The 21,195-nt window shown below is 40.6% G+C and overlaps 1 protein-coding gene across 3 annotated transcripts in view; it reads left to right on the top strand.

Moving 5' to 3' along the window:
- FHIT (fragile histidine triad diadenosine triphosphatase) overlaps positions 1-21,195 on the top strand; it is a 1,365,721-nt gene that overhangs the window by 29,617 nt on the left and 1,314,909 nt on the right. For all 3 annotated transcript variants that reach the window (XM_058562170.1, XM_058562152.1, XM_058562157.1), the window contains exon 2: positions 99-147. The gene's annotated coding sequence lies outside the window, so the exon portion shown is untranslated. The remainder of the gene's footprint in view (positions 1-98; positions 148-21,195) is intronic.

Here is a 21,195-nt window from a genome sequence, read left to right as displayed (position 1 = left end):
ACCATAGTATATGGAAATGCTACTTAGAGACATTGAGAGAAAATGTTTGGTGTTTTGCTTGCAAATAACTCAGGGCTTTCATTTTTATCTCTTTGTAGCTTTGAAGCTCAGCAAAGAAGGGAAATCCATTGAGAACAGTCTGTAAAGGTAAGTGTATTTATTACGTGGCCTTGACAAACATTGCCTTTACAACATTGATTTTTCTTTTATTCAGAGATTTAAACACTTGGATTAAAGATATAGCTGACAGGACAACTTTGTTAACCCCCTGCTTGTCCTCACTTATAGGCAAAAGTGCTGAGCAATAGTTAGCAGAAAGCAAGAGGAAAGAAAATGATGTGCTGAGGGTAGCCAAATGCCATTGTATGCTTGCTGACTTTTGCTATCTTCTCAGCAGTTAAGACATTCCAATGGAGCTAAGTTTACTAAGATTAATGCTAGAAGGAAAAAGAATGCACTCGTACCACTTCTGGTCAATAGTTAAATAAAACCAGCTGGCCAAATAAAGCATTTAAAATAAAATGCAGAGTGGCATTTCAATTGCGTTGGATGAAATTTATCATGAAAGTCAGTTGTGCAGTTGCGTGGAGAAGCTGGTTTTGTAGAAAGGAGAAAGCCAGCTAGTTTGGTGTAGCTAATTTCATTCCACCCAGTCACTGTGGACCCTAAGTGAATTACAGGCAATGAACTTCCAAGTTTAAAGCAGTGGGAAAAGTACCTACTCGGCCTCCTGTGAAACATTACAATTGAGTTGATTTTTACATGGAAAAATGTAATTGTTTCCCCTTTGCTAGGTATATTTATAAGCGTACTGCTGTACAGCATTGTTCTTTGATTCATTGTTTAATTTCTGTTCTGCATGAAGTATTTTAATTTAAAGAATTCATTCTGGGGAATTATAGGGCTGCAGTTTCATCAAGAGTCTTTGGTGGCCACGGTGAAATATGCCATAATTTTACATTTGTTTTCATCATCAATTATGTTTTTGACAATTTTAGTTTTCTTTCTGTCGTTTTTATTACAGCAGTCATGACCGAGACCACTTGAGTTAAAAGTTCAAAAGCCATTTTGATTTACCTTATATTTTAAGTTATTCCTAACTTTATGACAAATCTATTTCTGGGCATGAATTTTTAATGTTTATTTTGAGGGTGAAAAAGAATTTTATAGGGAAATTAGAGAAAACTCCTTTTGAATAATCAAAACATGAGTCATAAAAATACCATTTTGAGGATTTGCTTTGGGATGACTAAATTCTGGTGCATGAAAGCTGGTTGGCTTGGAATTTTCTGTAATGGTTGGCCACTAGTGAGGAAAAAACTATCTTAAGAAGTAGCTATTTCTTATTTTTAGCCGTATAACTTACATATCTGTGGACCATTGAGCCACATCTTGGAATAAAGCAGTATTTAATAGCTTTTAGAAATAAGTTCTCATAAATGATCAGAGTAAGTGGTGATGTAGCAATCTTCAGAACCTTTCCATCTTTAGGTATAGCTATGCTGCTCACATTCCTCTTGCAGAGTGTTTTCACACCGGTACAGTCCATTTCCTCCATTCTCAATAAAAATCCTCTGTTGAATTGGTTTTCTGGGGTCAGACATGGATTTAGTCCTGGTTTGGCTTTTATTAGCTATTGGGTCATGGACAAGTTATTCACCCCCTCTTTGTCTCAGTTTCCTAAACTGATATGGGGATAACAATATTATTTTCCTCATAAGGTTGTTGTGGAGATTAAGTGAATTATTATGCATCAAGGGCTTCGAACAGGTCCTGGCCCATGGTAAGTACTCAGTAGAGTTAGCAGCTGCTGCTATTATTAATATTACGATCATCATCATCATCATCATCAGCATTAGCATCCTTATGCGTTTATTCATTAGATATTTTAAGAAGTCTGTACTTTGTGGAAGCTTCAGGATAATATTTCCAAAATGAGCATGTTGTTACTAAAGAAGGGCAAATTCTGCTTTGTCTTTAGGAATCAAATGAAAAGATAACTTTCAGGTAATATGAGAAGTGAGGCCTCTGGAAGTAAGAAGTTGTTAGGTTGAAGTTTTGTAGGCATCAGGGAAAATATTTTCTTTGTCTGTGTGTGGTCAATTACTAATTAATACAGTCTTAAGAAATTAGTGATCTACTGCTAGCTAGTTAGATTCTTAAGAAATTTTTGCAGAAAGCCTTGATGAGAGAGGAACCTCTCTACTCTCCCCTTTTTTTCCTGTCTGGTATCTGTTTTCCCTTCCTAATAGCACTTTTATATCCTTTTGAGGTAATTAGACTAGTGGAACTGTAATCAGGGACTCTACTCAGGGGCTTACACTCAGCCTAGGGATGGGTGCATGACCACGAGCTTGGTTAAGTGGGGTGCTCCTTCTTTGGAATTTGAATTGTGAGCGAAGGGGTTCTCCTTTCTCCCAGTGGGCGTTCTGCTCTGACAATACCTACTATGAGACCACTGTAGCAGTTCCCATTTCCTAGCCTCCATGTCCGTCTCCAAACCTTATTTTCCCGTCTGCCATGGATTCACTGAGCCTCCAATTTCCTTCCAATAATCCTTTTTAAATTAGCCAATTGGTTTCTGTTGCTTGCAACCACAGAACCCTAAGTGATAGAGTAGTTTACACATTAGGGAGCTAGATTTGGAATAAAGGGGTATGTTTGGAGGTTTTCCATTAAAATAGCATTCATTACATTTTTTCATCATGTATGAGTAGCTGAATGTTTTGCAGTAGATTACAAAAGGTGCAGAGTTCTCAATTAGTATTTCAAAATGGGCTATTTTGCTGAACTCCCCACTATTCTGTGTTTGGTAAAAAAAAGTCACTCTTGGCTGCTTCTCTAAGCTCTCAAAGGATGTGTGTGTATGTGGGGGTGCAGTGGAAATGAGAAGAAAAGCAGAGAGGTCATCCCTCCGATTTCTGGGACCTGGTCTCTTTGTGACATGGGGATTGTGAAGGGACTGTGATTTCCTTCTACTTACCCCAGCATCCCCAAACAAAACTCTTTAAATATTTTTCTACTTTCCTCTGAATTTTTATTTCTCTTTTGAACATTTCTCTTGCCCTACTGAACACCTTCTTTTCAATGATGTGTAAAATGTGATTGAAAACTCAATTACTTCGGTCTCTGGCATTGCATGTGGTTTCCTGAGAATGGAATGGGCAAGTTTGCTCTATTTCCCCTCGTGTCTTGTCTGTTGACTACTTCTGTGTTCTGTGCAGTGCCTAGAACAAAGCTGGTTAATGATTTTTTTTCACAGGGCCATCAATTTTGCACTCCTACTGTGAATAAATAGCACGACAGCATTGTATAGTGGAAAGAGCCTCAGGTGAAGTGTTGGGAAACGTGCCTTCTCCTTTGGGCTCTGCCACTTGCTAGCTTTGTGATTCTGGGCAGGATACCTAACTTTTCTTAAGTCTCAGGCTCCTCACCTGTAAAATCAGGATAACCCTTGCCCTATCTACTGCATAGGGCTGTTTTGAGGATGATATAAAGATAATGAAAGTGCTTAGCAAACTGTAAAGTGCTGCATAACATCAATATATTATTATTATTATTATTATTATGCCATATATATTTATTAAACAGATTGGAAAATCAAGAGCTTGTTTTATGAGGCTGAGTAGGAAAGGGAAGTAAATTAAAAAACAAAAATAAAACCAAAACTCTGCATAGTGCTTGTGCTGGATATTCTCTATTTGTGCCTCCAAATCCTCACTCCTCTGACCTGCTCTGTGTCCCAGGAGGCTAACCTCTATTGTCAGCGTTCCCTGGGCTCCCTTGCTCTCTGGCTTCCCGTTGGATTAGCCAATGGAAGGCACTGGGAAAATATCTGCGAGTGCGAGGCTGGAATATTATTCTCTACCCTCCTAGAGCACTCCGGGTTGGCAGTGGCTGTATTCCTCTAAGGAAGGCCACAGGTCTTATGGGGCCTCTCTTCTGCAGCTACAGCTCTTTCCATTCTCTGCTAACTGCTCCCTCCCTTTGCCCCTTTAATTCTGGGGTGGTAACAGTTTTATTTTTGTCAACTCCTGGGTACTGGACTCTCCCTTCTTGGTTTCCCTTAACCTTGCCCACACCCTTCATTAAATTCACGTCAGTTACCCCAGAAGGTGCTCTTTCCTGCTGCAATCTTAATTGCACAAAGGAACTTCTTTCTGCCATCCTCAGTTCAACAGATGTCTTTTTAGGACTTACAGTGTGCCAGGGACATAGTAAGTGTTTATTGTACACTTTCAAGAACTAGACATTTTGATGGTACAGTTGGAGGGATTATATCAATCAGTTTTTTTTTTTTTTTTTGTGAGGAGGACCAGCCCTGAGTCAACATCTGCTGCCAATCCTCCCCTTTTTGCCTGAGGAAGACTTGCCCTGGGCTAACATCGGTGCCCATTCTCCTCTACTTTATATGGGATGCTGCCACAGCATAGCCTGACAAGCGGTGCGTCGGTGCGCACCGGGGATCCGAACCTGCGAACCCCAGGCCGCTGCAGCAGAGTGCGCGCACCCAACCACTGCGCCACCGGGCCGGCCTCATCAATCAGTTTTTTAAAAAGCATGTTTTGGTAAATTGAAAAACTTTATGTTAACTCCAGTGTATAAAGAAATTCAATATCATACACATTATGAATTATCTTTTTGTTTTGTTTTGTTTTTGCTGAGGAATATTCGCCCTGAGCTAACATCTGTGCCAGTCTTCCTCTATTTTGTATATGAGTTGCTGCCACAGCAAGATCACTGATGAGTGGTGTAGGTCCACGCCTGGGAACTGAACCCAGGCTGCCGAAGTAGAACACGCTGAACTTAACCACTAGGCCACGGGGCCGGCCCCCCTGAATTATCTTTTAAAATTCTTTTTTATTTTTATCAGAGTAACTTATCTACATTGTTTAAATAAAACAGCACTAAAAAGGAAATATGGAAAAACTGCAACATCTACCCCTCCTATCACCTTTCTCTCTCTCTTCCAACCCCCTCCCCAGAATCGGCAGCTTTCAACTCTGATACTTCTTGTGTTTACTATTTCTAAATAATGTGCTGATACTATTTTTTTCCTGTTATATCAATTTTAGCAATAGCTTTTTGACACTCCCCACTCCTATGCTTCTGGTCCCCACCACCTCGTAACATAGTTATATCACAATTTTTGTTTAAATCAATATGTAGTATTTACATATCATGTTGGTCTGATTGGTAATGTTTTCTTTAACATATAACTTTTTGTCTTTCTTGGAATTAATATATGCTTTTAAAATTTTGCTTACTTTCCTAGGTATCTACCTTATGAGGTAGGTAGTAATAATATTTCCATTTTATAGATGTGGAAATTGAGGCTTCAGGCTAAGTGTTTTGCCCAGAGTCACCAGCTAATACATGTTAGAATTGGGATTGGACTCCAGCCAGTCTGTCTACAAAGCTTGCATTCTTAATCATGATGTTATTTACAAACACTGTCATTTGAACTATTATGCTAATGGCTACATTAAGAAAAGAATTCCTGAGTTCTGTCTTCAGAGATTCAGAATCTGTGTTGGGGACCAAGATCTGTTTTAAAAAGCTCCACAGGTGATTCCATTGATTGGCAGGGTTTGAGAACTTCTGTTCTATATCCTATCATTACAGTCGTGTGTCACTTAATGACAGGGATACGTCATACTTATATAATCCTAGATGGAATAGCCTACTACACGCCTAGGCTATATGGTACTAATCTTATGGGAACGCTGTTGTATATGCGGTCTGTTGTTGACTGAAATGTCGTTTTGTGGCGCATGACTGTGCCATAATTCCCATGTTAAAAGGGAACAACAGGCCCCAAATCGGGTCACTTGTGCTAAGCCCACATCACCAAACTGAGACTTAATACTTAACCTAGTTGCAGTTTCAGCTTTCCCCAGGAATGTAATCTTAACCAGTCAGTCTGAAATTACCTAGTCAGCATTAGTGAGGTAATCTGCTGAGTAGATTCCTGCCTTCCCCTAAAAGAAGGTGAACTCGCCGGAAACAATTCACTTTTTGCTAATAACTTCCTTGTCTCGCCCCCTTTCTGCCTATAAAAGCCTTCCATTTAGTACAGCTCTTTGGAGCACCTTTCTTTCTGCTGGATGTGATGCTGCCCAATTCACGAATTGTGGAATAAAGCCAATAAGATCTTTTATTTCACGCAGTTGAATTTTGTTTTTTAACAACCATCATCACCACCACGATCATCACCATCATCACCACCACCACCACCACCACCACCACCACCACCACCTCCATGGGCAACAACAAACGACAGTCTTGTGCAGTGCTCTCAGTAGCTGAGCAGAAATGCTGGTGTCTGTTAAAGCAGTTGCTTTTTGACCTCCTAGGTGAGATCGCACTGGTGGGTGATTCAGGTAATGATTTATCCGGCCATTTTTAGGTTTGGCAAGTGCTTTGGGAGTAACTGTGCTCTGTAGAAGTGGACAAGGTTATTTTTTTCAGTTCAGCAGGTTGTTACTTTATCTGGTATAAGAACAATAAGAACACTGTCCCTGTACTTAACCCTGACTTTAAACAGACTCATTTTTTTCTGCGAGTCCGCTAAAATGACATCTAGGGAAGTACAAAGCCCAAGTAAAAGAGACACTTTGATGTCTTTGTTCTGCTAGATTTCCATCCCGCCCCACCCCCCACCCCCATGCTTGTGACATTTCTTGTTTATCAGGCAGGAGAGAAGCAGTAAAATTTGGCCTGGGGTTTTCTCATCCCTAGGTGTGAAATTATTTCAGAACTATAATAATAATACTTTGCATTTCCACAGTCCTTTTATTTGAAGATCTAAAGTGTTCCATTGGTGTTAATAGAGCTTCCCAGGGCTCTCTGAAGTAGGTAAGTATTATTAGAGAAGATTTCCTCCAAGAACATTTTCACTTCATATCCCATGTGTGACTTGAAAATGCTTTTGTATTATTTGGGACTCTCAACTATTTAAAGTGCCATGCATATTGGGCACTTATTTTCTTTATATTCAATCTTCATTAATTCCTAGCACTTTGAGGGAAATGTAGTTATTTCTCATGAATGGGTGTGGCATTATTTAGAGAGAATTAAAATAAAAGCATTCTGTTATTGCCGTCTATTTGAATGTTTTGAAAATATTCAATAACGTTCATCAGCTACGGAACTGTCTGTCTTACAGTTAATTTTCCTTTTTTAAGGTAGCAGGTCTTGGCAGGAATGTATTGAGGAACTAGTGGGAACTTGACCTGGTAGTATGGTGTCTTTTGGGAGATCATGACATGTCAAGCCAATTAAAAATAAAAACCAGGTTTATATCCTGATTTTAAAGGTTTCATTTTGAAAAATTGTTTTGAATGTTGCATGCGTTAGTTTTAATCATGCATGCATACTTGGTCACATTTTTTTTTTCTCTAAATGTTGGGAAGTTCTATCTCAGGGGTGTTGGGGGTTTCTGCTCACTTAGTGTCATTGATGTAGAAGTGATGCAGGTCTGCAACAGAACAGAACATTCAGGAAAAGGGGCTCTGATCCTTAATCAGCACTGGTCACCCTGAGAGGCTATTTGTCCAAGCAGTGTTAGGTGGCCCTGCTGTGTCTATGCAAAGGACACTGGGATCTTTCATTGTGGCTTCAAGGCCCCAATATTCATTTTCCCAAAATCCCTTTACCATCCCCATCAAAAGCCAGGGAGCAGGATGCCAGCCTCCACTACTTTAAGGAACTAGAAAACCTCCAGCTTCTCCCCAATATCAGGAAAGCCCAATTCCACCTAAACAGGTGGAATGAAAGGAAACAGAACAGTTTTAAAGAAAACAAAACAGCCCAAACTTGTCTTTACCCTTGTCCTTTCTGCTGTTGTCTAGCACGTGCCTTTCCACGAATTTAGGCTTTTGAAAGAAAAATATTAGGGGCCAGATTTGGGAGGATTAGGGATTGCCTTCTAGGACTTTCTGCTTTTGGCCATGCCCCTGAGACACAGGGAATGCAAACTCTGTCGAAGTTCTTGAGATAAGAAAGGGAAAAAGATACGCAGGAGGGATAACAAAAAGTACAAAATGATATCTTTAAATTATGATGCCCCCCAATTTGCCACTGAGACAAGGAGGTGCATCAGCATTCGTGGAGTGCTTTATGACTCTCATGATGGAGAGCGTGTCAGAAGATCACGTGCTTAAGTCTTTTCCTGGCAACTCAATTGTCTTCCTTTTTGGGAAAAATTTACTTAAGACCCATCATCGGAAGATTTGGAGGAATGTGGGCAGAATTATGAATCTCTGCACCATTTTCTCCTGAGTCTTTTGCTCAAAGGAGATCACATAAATTTTCTGCTAATTATGTGAAGATAGATTTATCAGTGAAGATGCTTTTGGCTGCAAATAATGAAAAAGTCAACTCAAAATGGTTTAAACAATATGGGAATTAAAAAAAAAAAAGAGCTTCCCACCCTCTCCTGTCTACCTGCTGAGCCTCATGGATGTCATGATTGATGGGAAGGCATTACAGAACCCTGGCTCGCAATGTCTGGAATCCAACCTCAATCCACTTTTCCCTGGTGCCAAGCAACTGGGAACCCACCAGGGTGCCTTTGATGGTTGTCACTGTGCAGCAGGGAGAGGATGTTGAGCACTAAGCTGTTGACAGATTGCTAAGCTTTATCAATTATTTTGTGAATTTCTCTACCAACTTATGTTTGAACACATAAAAAAACCCATTAGAATAAGGAAAATAAATTATCTCAAAGAACAAGGCATCCTGAGGTGGGCAGCTCCAGGCTTTGTTAATTCAGTGGCTCAACAATGTCATTAAAGTCCCCATTTCTTGCTCTTTTTCCTCTGCTATCTCCAGTGTGTTGACTTGGCCCTCAGACTGGCTTTCTGCATGGTTCTAAGATGGCTGCTTCATTTTGGGGAGCTATCTGCACATATGGCACCATCCATTGGCCTAAGAGACTGTCTCTTCTTGTGTGTCCCTTTTTAAAAGCAATGGGCCTTTCCCGTAACCCCTCCAGCAGGCTTCCCTTCAGGTCTCATTTGGCTGATTGCAGCCACATGCTCCTTCCTAAATCAGACACTGGCACACGGGATGCGATTACCTTGATTGGCTTAGATTGGTGCTTTCCAATCTAAGTTTGTTCTTGTCATGGTACACATAGAAAATGATAACATTTGGTCAGCACATTAAGTAAACAGAAGAGGCTGCTCACAGCTGGAGGTGGCTGGTGTGTGTGTGTGTGTGTGTGTGTGTGTGTTGGGGGTATGGGTGGAGGCTCTGGCTGCCCTAGGGGCTAAAGGGATGGATATCTGAGCAGCTGTAACCCATTTTCTGGTTTAAACTAATCAGGATTTACCCCTGAGCTGGGGTGATCTCACCTTCTCTGGACACATGGCTTTGTGGAGGGAGAACACCTCAGTAAAATTGGGGTTTTACGTGTAAGGCAGAAGAGAGGATGGCTGTTAGATAGGCCCTCAGCCTTGTCTTCTATGTGGCCATTTCTTGTCTTTGCATATATACCTAATGTCCTTCATTGAATCATTAGTTCCTTATGGAGAAAGGACCAGGACTTGCAAATTTTAAGTGCCTAATGATTATTTGTATGTTGAATAAATGAATATGTACTCACGTACTTGAATAACTGATGCATTCAACACCATTGACCTCCTGTAGTGTACCAGGAATGTGCTGTGTGAGGTGCAAAAAACATGGGCCCTGCTGATGATTTTATACTCTAGAGAGGGAGACAGAGCATAACTCTTTAACAACCAATGCATATATAATTAAAAGTTATGTGGAGTCCTATTCAGGAAACAACAGGAGGCAAAACAGAGCAGACCTCCTCATATGTGTGGTCCACGAGGGCTTCTTTGAGTTAACGACATTTTAGCTGAGATCTGAAGGAAGGACAAGATGGGGGAAGCAGCCATGCAGAGCGAGGAAAGAGGGTTCATAGTTTTGACCCTTGTAACTACGTCTTAGTTAGGAATCATTTGTTTTCAAGAAACAAAACAAAACAAATAGCAACAAAAACAACGAAAGATGGGGCACTTGCTAAAGGCCACAGGACAGCTTACTGATTCAAGGGCAGGTTGGACCTGATCACTGAACCAGGAAATGGTTGACCCTCAGGAGCTAATGGGAGCAGGACAGGTAAGTGGATAAATATGTCCGCTCCTCACTGTCTCTCAGTATCTCCTCCTAAAGGCAGTGACTGTCTTGGGAGCTGTGCAGCCTCTCACCGCTGTTTCTGCCTGCACCCTAGCTGCTCTGCTCTGTGTAGCCAGGTCCACCTTGACTGCCCTGCAGCTGTCTCTGCTCCATCCAAGGGACCGATAGGGACTAACAGGAATTTCCGCACTCCAAATCCTCTTTCCCGGGGGAAAGTATCTGAATGGCTTGAGGTAGGTCAGGTGCTCACCTTGCTGGAGTCAGCTGTGGCCTGGGCACCGGCCACCTGGCTGGCTGTCTACTTAATTCTACTTAATCCTACTTGGCAGGATGGGGAGAGATTCTCTGAGAAGGTGGAATATAGGGCAGGTGGATGGATTAACACCTCTGTTAAATGCTGCTTTTTAGGTTCTCCAACTTTAATAACACTGATAAGGTCTCTATGACAGAAAGAACTTAGTTACTACCTGACTTATTTAGTTGAGTACTGATGCCTACTGAGGTCACTGCACACAGCACGTACTTAAGAAGTAGTTAGTGATGGTGTTAATAACAAAGTTGAATGTGAGATACGTGGTAGTCCTTTCTCCATGGAGCAGGTCAATTATATTACTTTAATGGAAATGCTGCTTTGTTTTGCAGATGAAAAACCCTTTTGTAAATGCCATTCTGTACCTTTAAATCACTTTATAATTACTTTATTTGTATTACAAAAATAATGCATTTGCCTTTTAGAATATTTGGGGCACAGATCAGCAGAAGAGAAGAAAATAGAAATTGCTCATAATCCTACTGCCCAGAGATGACCACCTATGGCATTTCGGGGTATTTCTTTCCAGTCAGTTCTCTACGTAGGTATGTTTTTTAAAAAATGGTACGTACTGCTTTTTCCACTTAACATTGTCTTGTGAATATTAAAAATTCTTCTACCACATCATCACTAAGGGCTGCACTGTGTTCCGTAGTGTGGATATGACATATAGAAGTGGATGTACAGATTTGGAAAGCGCATCTTCTGCTGAACGTGGTCCTGAGGCTGGGTTGGATTGGAATGCTGGCTCTGAGTTTGTGTGGCAGTGCACAATACGGCAGGGTGATTATTGAAGTTGGCCAGAAATTAAGTTTGCGTGATAATGATCACTCTTGTCCCCTGGGCCGCCACTTTCCTGAGGATAATTTGCATGAAGCTCATTTACTGTTTTTGCAAAGAGGATGGCTCAGCGTGAGCATCCCTATAAGGAAAATAATCAGCATCCCCCTCAGGGTTCCAGGAAGCTTCTTTGCTGCTCAGGTCAGGGTGGCCCCTGCAGACGGCACTTGCTTCTCCTGATAAAGCAAATGCAAGCATGCCAAATTGCTTTGCTCCGGCTTAACCCTACTCCAGAATGAATCCATAAAAGCTACAAAAGCAAAGCTTATGAACATATGCTACACAGAACTCAGAAAGCATCCTGCCTACTTAATCCTTTTCCTACTTCAGGGAAAATAAAGTCTGTTTATACTTGAACTGAGAATTGAGGGATCACAAAAATGAAGAGTGGATGCCGTGCTAGAAATCACCAGTTGTGTTTTCTCATTTCCCTTTGAGCCACGGGTTGATTTTTCAATGCAGCTGTGTCCGTGGGGAAATGTGCCGCTCTTTCTAGAGTTCTTTGATTCACTCCCAATTATGTGACTGTGTCTAAATGCCTTTTGAGGAAATGCAAGTTCCCCTTGTTTAAACAGAGTGTTCATTATAGTGGATTCTGAGGACTGGAGGGCATCTCTTCAGGTCATTATCTCCCTCCTCCCCCTGTGACTCTCCATTTAGATGATGGCAGGTGGCGAAGGGCACTTCTCCACTTTGTGTTCTTGGAGAGATTCTTCCAGAGAGAGATGCATGGAATCACAATAGATGTGCAATGAGCTGAGAGGTTCAGGAATGTGCCCTGGCACTTAGAATGCATACTGGTCCTTCTGGTTCAAGATGAGTCCCCTGCAAAACAGTTCATCTTTTTCCTTGCTGGCATATTTGCTTGCAGACACCCACAGACGCTGTTCTGGCAAGCTTTCTGACCCCAAAGCACCCTGGATTTTTGATCCCTCTCTGCTTGCTGTTGGCCTTCCCACACCGGAGCTCTGGAGGACTCTGGCAGATCTGCTTCAGTCTCTCTCCATCTCAAGGAAGTGAAAGTGATTTTCCTGTCTGTGTCTTATTTAATGTATGTCTGTATCTTCCAGCTGTCTTGGATTAGGGGTCTATGGGGCCATTCGGTTTGACACCAAAGGCACTATCTGTGTATAGCCAGTCATAATGAATAACTGTAAACATGATCAGATGCCTGCCCAGAGGGGGTGTTAGCCGAGAGGCGTGTGAATCTGCTTGGAGGGGCAACAGCTGAGATGTCAGAGTAGTTTACCATCTCCTGGGTAGAGGCATTGAGAGAGTGTTTTCTGTCTGAAAAATATTGCAGGCATCGGATCCTAAACTTCCCCTCCTGTGGCTGCAGGTGCTCGTCCTTCTGATTTAGAAGTGAGGGAAGCTCTATGGGTATTACAAGTATAGGAGATTCAGATTGAGACAGAAGTGAAAAATGCAGGGGGCTTCAAAATGGGAATGAATTGTCGTCATCATCAACCCAGGATACATTTGTTAACATGCATCTATGAAGAACTGTTTGCACATGATACTGTACCCAATCATGCCTCTGACACCTGCTAACCTGCTCCATTCTCTCTGTAAACATTAAAAAGTCTGATACTGGTAAACAGGGAAGATGTCAGGAGAGTGAATGAAAGCATGTGGATATTACATTATAACAACATGGAACCATTATGCCATTGATATTTATCATGGTATTGTGATCTGGTCCAAAAATGTAGCCAGCATCTTTAGCTTATTATGTACTCTAGACAATGTGGTAGTCACTTTTCTTGAATTCTCTCTTAAATTTAATCTTTATCACAACTCATGAGGCAGATATTATTCTCCAGAATTTAACAGATGAGGGAACGGAAGTTCAGAGAAGTTAAGTAACTTGACCAAGATTGCACAGCTTTTTAAGAAGGAGGCACTTTAAAAGACAGAGTGCAGCAGATCTTTGTCCAGCTAGGGCAAGGGAAGGAGAACTTGTAATTTCTCTGAAAAGGCAGATTGATACTGATGGGATTTGTGCTGTGTTCCTTGATGACTTCAGAGGGGCTGGGACAATTTGGGGGCATGCCTTAGGCATGCAGGTGCTCCTTTCTGCAAAACTAATCTCTTTTCATATATTCATTCATTCATGGTTGATTCATTCAGATTCACTCGCTTGCTTTTTCTATAAATTGGGCACCTGTTTTGCTGAGAGCTAGGTGTTAAGAGCAATGGAAAAATGATCAGAGAATTGAGAATCTCCGAGAGAAGGATATCCAGGGAGAGTTAGAACATACGGTATTTTGTGGTGAATGTGGCAACAAGAAGCAGAATTCTGGAGCTTGCTCCAGGAGTTATTGGGGTGACCTCTAGGTAATGTGTCTCCTCCTATTGGGAACCCCTGTTAGTATTCCAGAAATTTGGTCTCAACACAGGGACTGGCATTTGTTCTGCGCTGTCAACTACAATGAAGAGACCTATTAACAGCATGAGATTTCTTTGTGATGGGTAATTTGTGAGCTCAGATGTGTATGCATGAAAGAGATGGTGCATAGAAGTGGAAGAAGGACCTTCACATCAAACAATACAGCGGACTTCCTCTATGACACATATGCAGGGACAGCCCCAGATATAAGTAATTGTGAAGTGGCCACACCCTGCTCTTTTGTCCCCTTACTTCTCATAGCTTGTGACATCCACCCCACCCCACCCCAAGCACCCAGCCTTCACACATGCTCCTTCAGGTTCTCAGTGCCCTTCCTACCTCTTTTTGGTGGTCCCTCCTTCTTTAATCAGAGTACAGGATGTAGGGGGATTGAGAATTCTGGTCTTCCTCAGTGACTCTTTAGTGTGAGTTTAAACCAACAATTTATTACAGTGTTTCATGTGGTACATGAGATGATTTTACATGGTACATGAGTGAACACTTTTTTGGTTAGTCATATTAATTTTTTTAAGTTTCTTTCTATTTATGACAAGTGATACTGGCTATATACAAGTGATATTGGATATTGGATATTGGATATCACACTGGTGATATAAAATTGTCTTTCAAAAATTAATTTAGGTTGGCAAAATTGAGTTGATTAAAAGAAAAATATTGCATTAATGGTAGAACAGTGGTTCACAGATAAGAATCATGAAAGGAGTATGTGAATGACTACAGTTTTAAAACAATTTACCTGGGTGTATTTGCATTTCGGACTTTAACTGTGGAATACTGCGTTTCGTCTCATAGGAAGAGAATTTAGTCGATCAGGGTGGAGAGAGCAGCCCTGAAATCTTACTTCGTAGGTAGCCACCTACTTCAACCCAACAGGATTGTGATTCACCCCTGTTACAGATGACTTGTGTCCCACATGACCCATGTCATAGATCACTCATGTCACACCAGGCTTTTCTCTTTTAGTTAATGGTTACACTTCAGGGAAAGTGATTCCTCCTTTGTAGTATCCAGTTTGGTGTAACCATGAGGCATGTAGCCACAGGGTTCTTCTTCATTAAATGCTCGTGTGACCATGGACCAATGCTGCTTGGAGTATGTAAAGTAGACATGATATCTAAAGCAGTCAGAATGAATAGTAGCAACCATCTAACCATACAATTATAGAACAGAAATGTAATAGAATAAATAGAATATTTATTTCATGTACCAAAAATAGCACTTGAATCTAATCCTGAACCATTTTTCCAAGGGACAGGAAAAATTGTCAAAACAAAAAGAGGTTTTTCTCTGAAATAGCAATTAGGCTAGGACAGAGAACAAGTTACTGCAATTTTCAGTGGGCCTGATGTGGCAGGATTCTGGGGCTTGCTAGCATTAGACTGGTTGGTAGGGTTTTTGATCTTTGAGTGGGTCTCTCTTCAGGCAGAGCCAGGAGAGAAAACCCAGGGAGATAAGAGCAGCCTGTGACGGTGGAATTAAATGAATCTTGCTGGTAATGTGCACATGACAAGCCAGGTGATATCTTGGGCTCCTTTCTACCCTGTGATTTGGATGATTTTTTCCTGGTCTCATAGGATATTTACCTGGTTGGGTGTGTCAGGGGGGAAGAAATTTTCCTCTGCCCTTCTAGGTTGTTCTGGCTGGTCTAAGAATTAAACTGACATGTCACGTATTAACAGGAGAAAATCCAATTTAATTTCATATGTACAGAGGTTCCACAAAAATATGGGGGTGTCCAATGACAACTCCAGCAGTTGAGGTTTATATGCCGTCTTGAGCTAAGGAGAAGAGGGTAGTGGTTTGGGACTTCAAAGGGGAGGAAGACAATTCACATGGAGATGGAAAAGCAAATGTTTAGTAAACAAATGTTTGCTGGGCCATGCAGAGACCATGGGACACAGAGCAGACTCTGATCTCTAGGCCCTGCTGAGTTCTCCTACCACACTTAGCCCATACTCTTTGTAGATATCTCTGGTGATAGCTCTATTCTGGGAACAGGCTCTGTATCTAAGTTCTTTTAGGCAGTTAAGGGGGAGGTAGCAGAAAAACTTACTGAGTCTTCTGTTTCTTTTTTTTTTTGGTGAGGAAGATTGGCCCTGAGCTAATACCTGTTGCCAATCTTCCTCTTTCTGCTTGAGGAAGAGTGGCCCTGAGCTAACCATCTGTGCCAGTCTTCCTCTATTTTGTATGTGGGACACTGCTGCACCGTGGCTTGATGACTGGTGTAGGTCCGTGCCCAGGATCCGAACCCGCGAACCCAGGCTGCTGAAGTGGAGTGTGCCAAACCCAACCACCGTGCAACCTGGCCGGCCCTTGAGTCTTCTGTTTCTTAAAAATAATCAGCCTGGGGTTGATAATAATCGTGCCAGAGAGATGTATTTTGGGGTGGCAAATTTTGCTCCCCTACAAGTGCTTCCTGGAAGTACCCGATGGAACAGCTGTTCCTAAAGGTCTGTTTAACATCTTTTTCTAAATGCATTGGAGAGGTTATTACTACACAAAGTAATTTTTAAATTCTTTTGGTAAAGACAGACATTGGCGTTTCCACAGTATGTATTTGTTTATTTATTTGTTATAGACTCCTAACAGTTGATGAGCAAGAGACAGAAAAAAAAAAGTAAATAGTGTTAATATTATTGCTATTCTTGGTCATTGCTTGGTTGAGGTTTTATCTAGTTTGGGGACCAAATTCTTCTTTCTGTTGACAAAGAACAATTAATTATTTTCTGAATTATCTGAAATTATTTTCAGACAATTTAGGCTGCTGTGTCACCAACAGGTGTTTTGTAAAGCTAAGAATATCACTTTAACAGTGTTTACTGATCTTATATTTGGTATGAGCAATGGAAAATGATCCAAACTTTTGAAAAAATGGTGGAGATAAACTTACTTGAAATGCATGTATCTTGTAAACATATTACATTGATAACTTAAAGAAACTCAGGCCTAAATTGGTAACTATCATTAACTATCCCCACTTTGGCCTCAAGATTGGTGAAGTGAATCATTCAGTAATCAGTTCCAGTGCTCTTTCTGTAACTCTGCTTGGTGCTGGGCACACAGCTGTTAACATCATTTATAAGGTCCCTGCCCTGTACTTCTTGTGGTCTTGCTTTAAGTAAGAACAGGGCAATTGAATCAATTCATACATTGCTTGGTACTTTTTGTGACCAAATCAATCGTTATTTCTTGAAGTAGCATTAATTTTATCCAGACTGCTATACAAACATAACCTTGCTATTTAGTCTTGGAAGACATGTAAACAGAATTCAAAACTGTGCTCCCTAAACACTGGAAACTGGATGAGAGAAACTGAAGTATGACTCCCATTGTCTTCACATTCCATATTTATGGAAACAGAAAAGAAAACTAAATTTAACCTACTATTTAATGTATTGATTGTTGAAAGGGGAAAAAATGAAAAATCTATGTAACATATTATCTTCTGACTTCCGGCAAAGTGAAATGAACCTAATTAGTACTAGTGTTTCTAAAAATATATCAAGTATTTACCTCTGAAACGTAATTGTTAACGAGCTGTTATTGTGAAAGTTCACTACATTGCTAAGATAGCTCACTGAGCTATCAGAGGCCTAAATCCCAGCAAACATTTTCTGGAATTCATAGGGCACAATTATTATTGACTACAAACCTCCTCCCACTTTCCTCACGGGAATTAATGTAGCGAATTGCTATATGAATTGTTTGACGCTTTGAGGGAAAAGAATGTTAAGAGGTTCTAATAAGACGGTCAGCAGCTCAATAGTTTGCAAAGTCAAACTTCTGTGTCTATTCAGATTGCCTACCCTCTTGCCCAGTGTATGTTTTCTTCTTGGTCTAGTTGGCAAACTGCTGAGGGAAGAGAATGATTGTTTTATGTCAACTTTTAATAGAAGTATAACGTACTCACAGGATTTGTACACTTGCAAGTCCAAAGTGTATATCTTGGTGAATTTTCACAAAGTGATCATGCTCAAGGAACCAGCATCCAGAATAAAATATAGAACATGACCTTCTTATGCCATCTTCCAGTTGCTACCCTGCTCCCAGCCCAGGCCACCATTATCTTGACTCTAACATCACAGATTGGTTTTGCCATGTTTTTGAATTTTATATAAATGGAATCATACAGTATGACCTTTGTGTATGGCATCTTTTACATTATGTTTGTAAATTTAGAATTATTTTTGTGTGTGTTTAATTTTAAGAAATAATGTAGTCTCATGGGTGTCAAATGAAATCATTGGATGGGAAAATACTTTGGAAACTTGAAGGTGCCTTGCAGCTGTGATGCTGAGTAGGTTGACTGGGCATTTAAGTAGTCTAGAAGTTTTTCTTGTGTTTTGGGGAAAAAAATTGGTGTCATTTAATTATTACTGACTAGTTCAGCCACACAATTTGCATTTGCACATTTGAAAGTGATTTACATGGGATAACTCATTTATATCCTAATAGATAAAACTGTAAAATATTCATATATTAGGGTTCCAAAGGTCATCTTAGAAATGTACTCCCTGAGGTTTATTCTTGTACAGGTTAGTGGCTAACTTGTTATAATTGACTAATTAGATGGAAGCTAAAGTATTTTTAAACCTAAGGCTATGTCTTAGTATTTCTATCTTTTTGTATTTAATTGCATATCTGTGTGAAGAATCTATAACATTTCTCTTCCAATGTCATACTATACACAGGATTTGGCTTACAGGTCAGACTGTACACTGGATTACCCTCTTCTGGGAGACTGAATATGTAATGACTTTCTTGAAAAGAATCTCTCTCACCCCCAACACCCCCACCCCACCCCCATCAAAACCAAATTAAAACTTCGCTTCTCAGCAAGACATTCCAGTGGCTAAGAACATGGGGTTGGTGTCTTTTGGGTGTGCAAGTGAGTTCCTAAGCTTCGATAGGCCTCCTTTCCTTCTCTGAAAATGAGAATAACAGTAGCATCTCTTACTGATGCATGTTGGGAGGAGTCTAGTAACCCAGAGAACTGAATGAGGGGCCTGGCACAAACTAAATGCCCAAGAATTGCCAGTTAGTGTTGTTATAAACATTCCCTTTCATATTTTTCCTTTTAACACATAGAGTTTTAATGATTCATATCAAGAAGATGATCCTCAGAAGAATTCTTTCTTAAACTTTAAATAAAAACAAAACTCCCTACTCCATCCTTCAAGTGGAACAGACCCATTTCAACACCATCCAGACCAATGGGATGCATCTCTGATAGATTTTTTAATTTGTTTTTACAAAACACAAAACCCCAGGAAGCAGTGGTATTTTAGTGCTGAAACAAACGCAGTATCATTTTTCAATGTCTGTCTGATGACAATCTGGTTATTAGGTTGTCAGAATTTTTTGACAAAATGTAGTGTGGGACCACCTAATTACATTGCTTCAGAGTCCGGTGGGGCTGCTGATCTGTTTCCTAATCACTTTTGGCCAGGGTTGTTTTGTTAAAGGCAAACGTATCAGTCATGTGAAAAATGTTTGCTTTTTGTGTTCACTAATCTGAATCCACTTAGGCCTGATATTGTGGGAAACAGTAGTAATAACACAGTCCTTCTCAGAACCCAGATGTCCCATCCATCTGAAAGTTTTAGGTTGTTGGGGAGAAATGTCAAAGAGCCAAAAGTTCTGTAGGTTTTATTTTATTTTATATTTTGATATTGGAAAATACATAATGAAATCAACAATCTTAAAGATGTAATTTAAAATCACTTTTCACTATCTCCACACCTTTATTATTTTATTTTATTTTATTTTTGCTGGGAAAGATTCACCCTGAGCTAACATCTGTTGCCAATCTTCCTCTTTTTTTTTTTCCCTCCTCAAAGCCCCAGTATATAGTTCTATATCCTAGTTGTGAGTCCTTCTAGTTCTTCTATGTGAGCCACTGCCACAGCATGGCTACTGACAGGTGAGTGGTGTGGCCACTCAGTTCCACGTCTAGGAACCGAACCCAGGCCTCGAAGTGGAGTGTGCTGAACTTGAACCACTAGTCCATCAGGGCTGCTCTATTTTTGTTTTTAAAGGCCAGGAGTTTCCTTATAGAGTGAATACTTGAGCAATGGAGAGTACAAACTAGAGAAGTACTTTCATATGTCTTTCTCTGTATCAGGGCAGATTCAGGTTTTGTGGGATCAGAAGCTTTTACTATTTGGGGGGTCTTTTTAAAAAAAAAGAATAAAAAATTATGAATACTAAATTAGATACAGAGGTAAGTGTTTATTTCAGTGTGTCTGTTAAATGATTTGGTTCCCTTTCTTTCACCATCCCTCCACCAGAAATGCTTCCATAGAAAAGCTTCTTGGTGTCTCCTCCCACCTAGAGCACTGACTCCCAACAACTCTCAGCACCCCTGGGCCCCTGCAATGGGAGCTTCATCAGCATCATGTCAGTCTTTCTCTGCCTATTTGAACATGCTGCGGAGTCAGTGAGAATATAACTGGTGAGATGATATCTAGGAATCTGAAGAAGACATCTGGTTGGAATAAGCTGTGAAATCAAGTTTCAAGTCGATCTCGAAGCAGATACCACAGGTTCTTAAGTGAACTGAAGAAAAAAAGTTTTATAAAGTATAAAGCTTTAAAGATAGTTCTCAAACAGTAGAATAATTTCAAGATATGTAGCCTCTAAGAATAAGTCATTGCAGTGAAAGATCCGTTAGAAAATCTATTAGTAAAAAAAAGAGGTAGTTTTTGATGTTTTCTGGAAAGCTGTGTTTCCCGAGGTGTTGGTTTCTTCGTATGACTCACACGGTAAGCTCCCTGGTGGCAGAGCGACACCTAGCCTTGATGTCTGTGTAAATCTTTATGCTATTTTTGGAAAGAGATGATTGCAGCGCTGACCTAGCGTCAGTGGGGCATGAGTTGCTGATCTGTTATTGGACGGGTGTAAGCAGGCTTCTTGTCTTTATCACCATGGGCCTCAATCCCTCAAACTCTGGACACAGCTGTCCAGGTAGGCGTTTCAGTCCTTGGCCATGGATGCCCTGAGACCTACGGCAACCTAAAACCCAGATCCACCTTTCCATTCTGTACATTTGTCACTCATCTAAACATTTATCTCCCACCAGTCACTTTGTTGAACACTCTGAGATACTGGTATTTGTCAACTACAATTGGCTTATACAAAGAGACCTTGACTACTGCTTTGTCTTTGCAGTTCCAAGGGATATCAAAAGACCCCTAGTTTGGGAACTGAGATTAGTTACCTATGTTGTGCGATGGAGCTGAGTCAATAGTACCCGTCATGTGCTCATTATTTAATGAAAGATTTCCTAGAGCTATTTGGTGACTTTGATGGAGGCGTCAAATTGCCATCTGGGTGGAAGATGATGACAGTGGCAGAGATGGACAGAGAGAGGTTTTAGGAGAGTTTGTAGTGGCTTAGGAATGCATTTTACCCATTTGACATTTCTTTAAGAGAGAATATATGTTAAAATTGCTTGAAGTACTTTTCATTGTTTTTGTTTGCT

This window comes from Diceros bicornis, chromosome 2 (assembly GCF_020826845.1).
Source record: "Diceros bicornis minor isolate mBicDic1 chromosome 2, mDicBic1.mat.cur, whole genome shotgun sequence".
Lineage (NCBI taxonomy): Eukaryota > Metazoa > Chordata > Mammalia > Perissodactyla > Rhinocerotidae > Diceros > Diceros bicornis.
The sequence above is the reverse complement of the archived record's forward strand: the minus strand, read 5'-3'. Positions and strand labels throughout refer to the sequence as shown.